Below are 8,637 nucleotides of genomic sequence, written 5' to 3' on the forward strand. Positions count from 1 at the left end.
GGATAATCAAAATCTCTTATGAAGCATTCTGTTGGGGCAGCTAGGTGGTACAGTGGATAGAGCACTGGCCCTGGAGTCAGGAAGACCTGAGTTCAAATATGACCTCAAATAGATACTAGCTGTGTGACCCTGGGAAAGTCACTTAACCCCACTGCCTGGCCAAAAAAAAACCAACCAGTTCTGTTATTCACAAGTTGAAGATTAAAAGAATTCCATTAGAAAAGACATTTTTCTTTATCATCTTATACCTTCTTTCAAACCTTCTCTCAATGGTCTCTCTATCCAACCTCACTTCTCACACAATTCTCTATGTTTCTTCATGAGTTAAACAGTTCTCCCAAAAACAGTATTCCTTCACTTCATTCCAAGACATCAAAAAAAAGTTTTCTCCACAGTTTGTTTCAAATATTTCAAATCTTTCTCCATTAACTATCTTTGGTTTCTCCAGAATCATGCTTCATAGAATGGCATTTAAAACTGTTACTCTCTAAGCTACTCTGCCTCTTCAAAAGATAGTAACAATTTCTATAGTCTCTATAGGAAAGACTATAGGAAAGGTGGAGTACCATTTTGTTTTTGTTTGGGTTAGTTTGTTCTGTTTTGTTTTTTTGCCTTTGCTGAGGCTGAGGGGAAATGTAGGCTTTTTTCTTTTTAATACAACCAAATTCAGACTAACTATAATCTAAAGGAACTTCATTCTAAGAGAACTTACTAATTCAATTTTATCTGCAAATACTTTCGATATAGTACTTCTTGTAGAGGTCCTAATCTAGTCAAGTTTTTACCTACTGCACCCACAAGACAATTTACACAAAATTCAAAAAGATTCAAGATGTCACCCCCATAGGTACTGCCTCCTCTGACAAAAAGCTTCATCTACAACTGACTAGTACTTGAGACAATCTTAAAGTTCATCACTCTTAAAATAACTATATAATAAGCCTCCCAAAACTTAGCTAGGCCAGTAATCAGACAAGACAGAGTCCATCTCCAGGTCATAAGCCAAGCCTTTCAAGACCTATTAGTGCTTATGCTCTGCTGCTGGCAGCCTTTAAGAAACTAGGGCCATCCACACACAGAGTATGACTTTAATAAAAATATTCTATACTTTGCAAAATTCATATTTAAGACCCTATTTTCTACCTCATGTTTTTCACTGCTTAAATCTTATACACGGAACATAATCAAACATACTCTACTGAAAAGGGGGGTGGGAAAAAGCTATTACTGCATGAGGAAAACAATGCTCTATCTTTATGCTCTTCCTACAATCTATTTCTAACCTACAACATTTCACGTTTCTAACGGATATATACGATAAAACATATACCTGTTACTGCCCCCTTGCAACTTTCATTTTTAATTTCTTGAAATCTAGTAGCATTTAATGCTAGAGACTCTATTCAAATAAATGTCTGACGAGCTGCCCCACACAATTAAAGGCCTACATTTAGTTTTATAAAGGATCTATAGGCAGAATAAGCAAGATATGGCAGTTGAGCCACAATCCATTCTAAGAAAAAAAATACTAAAAAATCCAACAAATTTCCAAAATGGCTCACAAAGAATTCAATTATTGCACTAAATGAAGAGTACTAGAAAGTATTTTTTTTAATAGACCCAAACACGATAGCTTATTTTGGCTTGTTTTCAGTGGGATAGGGATTTGGGAGACAGGCAGACAAGAAGTCCCTATCATATAAATCTCTTAGCATCACTATCTTCATAAACTAAATTAACAAAAATAATTAGTCATCAAAATAACAAGCTAGATTAAGCTAAAACAAATAGATGAGTGCCCTCACGGTAAAAAAGGGGGGAGAGGAGAATTTTGAGATATTAGCTAGCCTTTTGCAACTAACAGCTTTTTTCAAGTCACTGAAATCAAATTTAGATATTCTGGATAAGCAAAAGTATTCTAGTCAATCTCAAAAATGTTTGTAAATATAAGGTGGGAGATAATTTTCCAACCTAAGGTACAGAATCCAGTGATGTTCAAAAAATATATATATATTTAATCATTTTTGCTCTATGCTAAGAGAGAAAGAAGGCCAGTGTTCAATGTACCAGTTATCAGTTTGTGTTTGCAGTACGCTATCTCACTGCTAACCATTCTCCCACTGAATTAACCAACAAGTGCAACCATTTCCAGGATTTATTTCTACCTTAATCTAAGTGTCCCTACATCAGTATTGTCACAGAATATTGCGTGGCTTCAAATTTATTAATGGAATACATATATACTCTCTTAGTAGAATCTGAGTATACAGAAAAACCTCATAAAGAAAAGGAGATTCAGAGATGTTTTGAAGTAAAATAAAGGAAATTATGCCTTATTTCATACCCAAGAATTCTTCCATATAGTATTTTATGCATATATAATTTAATACTTAGAAGAACAAATAGGAATAAGCAATTATCATGAAACCCCTACTCATGCTACATTTTTTTTTTAAAGCTGGTTCCATGGAGCAGAGTTTGGGAAGAGTTTAACACTATCATACTGAATGGGCACTGAGAGGAGTCAAAAAACAGAAAAAGTAAACCACAAATAAAAGAGTGTGTTTTGTTATTACTGTTTTTCTTTTTTGCCATTTTGGGTCTGTTAGGGTTTTGGGTGTTTTGTTTTGTTTTTGAGGGGGTAAGGGAAGAAGAGAAAGAAAAGCAGATTGGTTGCACTCAAGTTAGTAAACATTTATTTATAATAAGAGGGCAGTCAGGTGGTGCAAGTGGATAGAGCACTGGGCCTGGAGTCAGGAAGACCTGAGTTCAAATATGACCTCAAATAGATACTAGCTGTGTGACCCTGGGAAAGTCACTTAACCCAATTTGCCTCAGTTTTCTCATTTGTAAAATGAGCTGGAAAAGAAAATGGCAAACCAATCCAGTATCTTTGCTAAGAAAATCCCAAATAGAGTCACAGAGTCGGACAAGACTGAAACGACTGAAAGACAACAAATTTGTGATAATACAAATTAAAATGCCAAGGTTTCACCTCACACTCATCAGATTGACAAAAATGATAATTATTGCAAAAACTGAAGACAGGCCCACAAATGTGTTTTTGGAAGAGTCCTAAATTGTGTAAAACCGCTCTGGAAAACAAAATGCTATTTTTTTTAAAGTCACTAAACTGCACATGCTTTTTGACCTGTGATTCCATTGTTGAACATCTATACCAAGTAAGTCAAAGACAGAGAAAAAAGATTTGTGTACAAAAATGTTCACGGTCACACTTTTTGTGGTAGCAAAGAATTCGAAACAGAATAGGTATCTATCAACTGTAGTACAGCTAATCAAATTTTGGCCCACAAATGCAATGAAGTCCATAAGAAACAACAAATAAGAGTAATTTAAAGAAATTTGGGGAAACTTGTGTGAATGGATGCAGAGAGAGGTAAATGGCACCAAGAAGCAATTTACACAATGACCACAACACTGAAAGTATTGTGAAAGTAAAGTATTTACTGAAAGTAAAATTGTTACTCTGATTGATGCAATGGCCAATCTTGACTTCAGAGAACTGGCAGAGTAGCATGACTCTTGCCTCTTCGCAAAGTGATGAAATATAGGTCTGGAGTAGGGCATATGTTATTATTAGCTCATTTTACTTAACTATTTTTTATATATGGAATGGGGGAGGGAAATCACCAGGAAGTGACAGTGATATAAGAAAGTATGTTTTGGGTTTCTGGTTTGCTTTCTTTCTTCTTTTTTTTTTAATAAAGCTTTAGAGCAGAAAAGCCACACCTTGAATTAGATCCAAATTAACTAGCTGGCATTACAAATTAGTGAGGGTACAGTTTTTAAAAACATTGAATTTACTAAACTTTCTGAGCTATCTAAATATATGCCATGCTTAAGCTTTTAGACATCAACAACTAATATTTATTCAATTCACATATTCATTTACATATACAAATGTATAGAAAAGATGATAATTAACAAAGTATATTTATCAAGCTCCTCCTACATTCAAGACACTGGTCCAAAAAATGGAAATAAGACAAAACTGAAATTGTCCGTGGTGTCAAGGATCTTACATGCTATAAGGGGAGACAACATGTACGTATGTAGGTATACAGTGCACAAAATAAACAAAAGTTATGTGTTTGGGGGGGTGGGGGAGAGACACCAGATGAAGGAATGTCAGAGAATGTTTCCCATAGAAAGTGGTGCCTCCACTCTGCCTTTCAGGAAACCAAGATTCTAAGAGAAGGAGGTAAGAAGGGAATGTATTCCAGGCATGAAAGACTGTCAGTATACAGGCAGAAGGAGAAGGAAATAGAGTGTTATGTAGGAGGAATAGTTTTAAAAAAATGCCACTTGGGGAAGACAACAGAATATATGAAAGTGGAAAATGTGTAATAATGCTAAAGAGATAAGCTGAAGTCAGATTGCAAATGACTTTATATTCCAAAAAGTGTAGTTTATATTTGATCCTAGAGATAAGAGAGAGCCACTGGAACTGACAAAGGAGGGAGTAAAAGATGATTCCATGTTAATTAGGGAAAAGGACTTTTGGCATTGTGTGTGTGGGGGGGTGTGTGTGGTGTGTGTGTTTAATGAAATGAGGTCTTAATTGTGTCTTCAAGAATAGACACTTGGAAAAGGGAATTCATCAAAAGTGGGTAACAATCCAGGAAGACTTGGTAGCAAGACATGATTTGCCTAGCAAGAGTAGTCAGCACATATAATACCATTTAAACATGTACCAAATGACTATTATAAAAACTTTCATTTAAAATTAGTAATTTGTATATGCTGAAAAAGAAAATCCAAGACTAACTTCTCCAAAGCTTTCCTAGAGAAATTTAGTACTTAACTGAAACTGGTCTTTGTCAGTAAGGAGATCTTGAGACAAACCATTAAAAATTACTTTTAAAATAACATACCAGGGGCAGCCTGGTGGCGCAGTGGATAGAGCACCCGCCCTGAAGTCAGGAGGATCTGAGTTCACATCCAGCCTCAGATACTTGACACTTACTAGCTGTGTGACCCTGGACAAGTCACTTAACCCAACTGCCTAGCTAAAATAATAACATACCAAACTTCAGTCTCATCTATTTCTTTTATATTTAACAAAAATGATCACAGAAAAGAAATGCTGCCTCCCCTACCCCCCCACCCCAAAAAAAGTAGCCATAAGTACTAAAGAAGACTGAAAAGTGTCATTTTAAACTAAACATCTATCTAAGGTGACTTGCAGAATCAATCAATAAAGAAATATTTATTAATACCTACTATGTGCCAGGCACTGTTAGGAGTTAAGAATATAAAGACCAAAATGATACAGACCCTGCCTTCAAGGAGATTACATTCTATCAGAAAAGTTGGAGCTAAAGAGAGCTTTGGAAGTCATCTAAACTAGCCCCTTCATTTTAAAATAATGACACAAGGTTGAGTGATTTACTCAAGATCACATGAGAAGCGGCAGTAAAAAGTTGATCCAAACTGGATGTTCTTGCAACTACAACTTTGAGTTCTAAGACGCCCCCTGAAAAACTATTGCCATCTTTAAAAAAAAGTCTTTGCCCTAGCAGTACTTATTTCTCTCAATTCTCAATCCCAGAGAAAATGACCATAACATAAACCTGAAATAAACTTCCACATATAAATTACCCTACGTAATTATGTATTTTTGTCTGTATTTTGTATAGTTAATATTTAAGTAAGTCTTACTACTTTTTCTACCCCAGTTTTTCTACCCCATAATTTATATTTAAATTATTACTGATAATCCATAATTATAATTTAAGTGCTATACTGGAGCACAATGAAAAGCTTTATAATCTAACTAAAATTTGATACTTTTCAGAAACTAAAAACAAAGGCATCCTATTTACTTCAGACTGATTCCATTTTAACAAAATGCTGCAACTGCGGAGTTTCCTCTTGAAAGATATTAATATACATACCCACTAAGGAAGGAAAACAGCAGGAATTAGTGCTTCCAAAGGAGTGCAAACCACTTACTTATTCCCCTACCACAGGAGTCCATTCCACTCCACCGGGGGGCAGTAATAACAAGCGTAGACCGGGGCAATGAGGTACATTTTTCTAAGGACAGCCAGTGGGTGGCAGCATTTTAGGCTACAATTCAAATAAAACATCAAGTCAATTCTTATTCTCATCTGGCCTGCATCCTCAATTCTCTATTCCCAGGAGGATTCCAAAGTGAGGGTGGCACCTCCTAAAATTCAGTTGCTAGTACAAAGATAATCCCCCAGGAAAGCCCAGTTTGATTTCTGAAGCCAGATGACCCTTACTGTTGTCTGCACAAATTTGTATCTGAGATACCCAAGCAACTTAACTAGCACAATGCCATAAGAACAATATTAATGGAAATTATTATATTCCTATAAAAATATCAATTACATCAACGTATATGCCATTTCACTGACTTAGTGTCATAGCATGACATCATCATCAACGCATGTCTTATGTTCACAAAGTATGTGCATAAAGTATATAGCTTATTGAGCTATCTTTTGTTACTTCTAAAAGAAATTCCAGATATGCTTTAGTAGATAATTCTCTGGAAACACAAAGATATTTCATGAATTGTAGTCACAATTGCTGCATATTTTCCAGCATGGATGGTAATTTTAAATACAGATTCCAGCTTGATATTCTATTTTTGCAGCCACACTTCCAAAGATGATCCTCCACCTGTGAGATGCTGAAAGAAGAGCTTCACAACTCACCAATTATGTATCCATGTTTTTGTTCTTTATTCCACAATTACTGTATCCAGTTTTGTCTTTGTATTTCATCCTTGCCCCAAAATCAGAAGCCAAGAATCAATGCTGCACTACTAAATATCACACCTTACCTTTAACTAACAGCTTTTGGCTCTTATACCAAAAAGAAAAACCACATCCTGAACATGTATTCTTTTTCCTTTCACCATTATTGCCTCACTTTCCTTATTCCAGATATTTTCCCCTATGTTAAAAAAAAGGGGGGGTGATATTTCCCCTTTTGCTTAGTGATCTTAAGTGAAGAGCCTCAAAAAGCTCCCTTTTTTGCTCGGAGATGAGCAAGGAGGAAGAAGAAAGACATCAAAGACCAATAATAAATCTTACTAATAGCAATGTTTTACATATACCATTATACACTGTCCACACCTGGAACAGAAGAAAAAATAAGCAGCCCTGTAGGAGCTTCACACGCTGAAGGAGAAAGAGACCAAAATATTTGGGAAGCCTATATATTTTCCCCACGTCAAACCCACCATAGATTTGTGTTGGGGGGGGGGGGGTTCGTATCCTTTCACGTGTGCATTTTTTTTCCCAAAAGAAAGCTTGCTTCCAATCCTGCCTTCTCCAGACTCCACAAGAAATATAAGCACAACCTCTACCAAGGAGTCTTTTCCTCTCTTGTTAGCCTTTTATTCCATTCCCTTTCCCAAATGAATTACTATCACTCTCCACAGCAGTTCCGTGAAGCATTTCACGCCCCACTGGCCAAACCCCATCCTGTGCCTTAACCTGGCACCTTTCACAAATAATTTTCACAGATCGTTTTTAGCTGCATTTCCGCGGCACCTTTTGTAGCTCCTTGTAGCCAGCACATCCTCTGCCACGTTTAGCAAGGGAGGCTTCTTCGCATCGATCCTTGGGTGCACCACCCTAAGCTGGAGAGGACTCGCTCCTCTGGTACCAAATTCCATGACACTACCGCCGCCGCCAGGGACACTGAGGCCACTCACACTAACCCCCCTCTTTTCCCCTCCCATGAGGCCCGGTCACTGGGTGCCTGCCACCTGAGGTGCCCCCATTTCGCGCCTACCAGCACCCAGAGTCCCTCCGTGGTCCATCCCCACCCCCCCTTTCCAGCCCTATCTCCCCACTTCGGATTCGTGGGAGGGGGAGGAGAAGAGGATGAACCTTCACGAGTCATAGGAACGAGGAACAGTTCCCTTCCTTCCTCCCTCGCCCTTTTTCTCTTACCTGCTGCTCAGATGGGTGGCCTCGCTGCAACCCGGCGTCAACGCCCACCCCCCAGTCCCGGTCCCGGCGAATCCGGGTAGGGGGCTGGGGGGTCTCCTCTGCGGGCAGAGGCAACGATCCTCCTCACTCGCCCCCGGCAGGCGCCTCCCCGAGCCTGGGGCTCCCCTCTCTCAGCCGCCCGGGTCGTCTTCGTGAGGAGCCGTGCGGGGCCTCCCCCACGGGCCAAGTCCAATCCGCTGTAATCTTATTCCTGTCACCGGAGCCGCGGGCGGCGGACACGGCGGCGGCAGAGGCGCCGCCTCCTCCTTCTCCTCCTCCTCCTCCTCCTCCTTCTCCTCCTCCTCCTCCTCCTTCTCCTCCTCCTCCTCTTCCTTCTTCTTCTCCTCCTCCTCGCTCCCGGGGATGAGGAGGGTCTCGGTCCCTCTCGTGCACTCGCGCTCGAGCCCGGGGATAAGGAGGGTCCCGCGCTCGCGCCCGTGGATGAGGAGGGTCTCGCGCTCGCGCTCGTGCTCCCTCTCCTCGCGCCCGCAGCCGCCCAGTTCCCCCTTCCAGAGCTCGGGGGGGTGGGGGGAGAATGGGGCGGGGCCGCTTCAGAGGAGGTAAAGAGGCGGGAGGCGGGGGGTGGGAGGGAGCGAAAGAAGGAGGTGAGATGGTAACCTCAGCCCTCCCGGTTCTTTTCTCC

At 39.7% G+C, this 8,637-nt stretch overlaps 1 protein-coding gene across 6 annotated transcripts in view; it reads right to left on the reverse strand.

Annotated features, from left to right (window-relative positions):
- TANC2 (tetratricopeptide repeat, ankyrin repeat and coiled-coil containing 2) overlaps positions 1-8,266 on the reverse strand; it is a 511,647-nt gene extending 503,381 nt beyond the window's left edge. For all 6 annotated transcript variants that reach the window (XM_020997389.2, XM_020997396.2, XM_020997393.2 and 3 more), the window contains exon 1: positions 7,956-8,266. The gene's annotated coding sequence lies outside the window, so the exon portion shown is untranslated. The remainder of the gene's footprint in view (positions 1-7,955) is intronic.
- Between the last annotated feature and the right edge of the window lie 371 nt (positions 8,267-8,637).

This window comes from Phascolarctos cinereus, unplaced genomic scaffold (assembly GCF_003287225.1).
Source record: "Phascolarctos cinereus isolate Bilbo 61053 unplaced genomic scaffold, phaCin_HiC Scaffold_5;HRSCAF=322, whole genome shotgun sequence".
Taxonomy (NCBI): Eukaryota; Metazoa; Chordata; class Mammalia; order Diprotodontia; family Phascolarctidae; genus Phascolarctos; species Phascolarctos cinereus.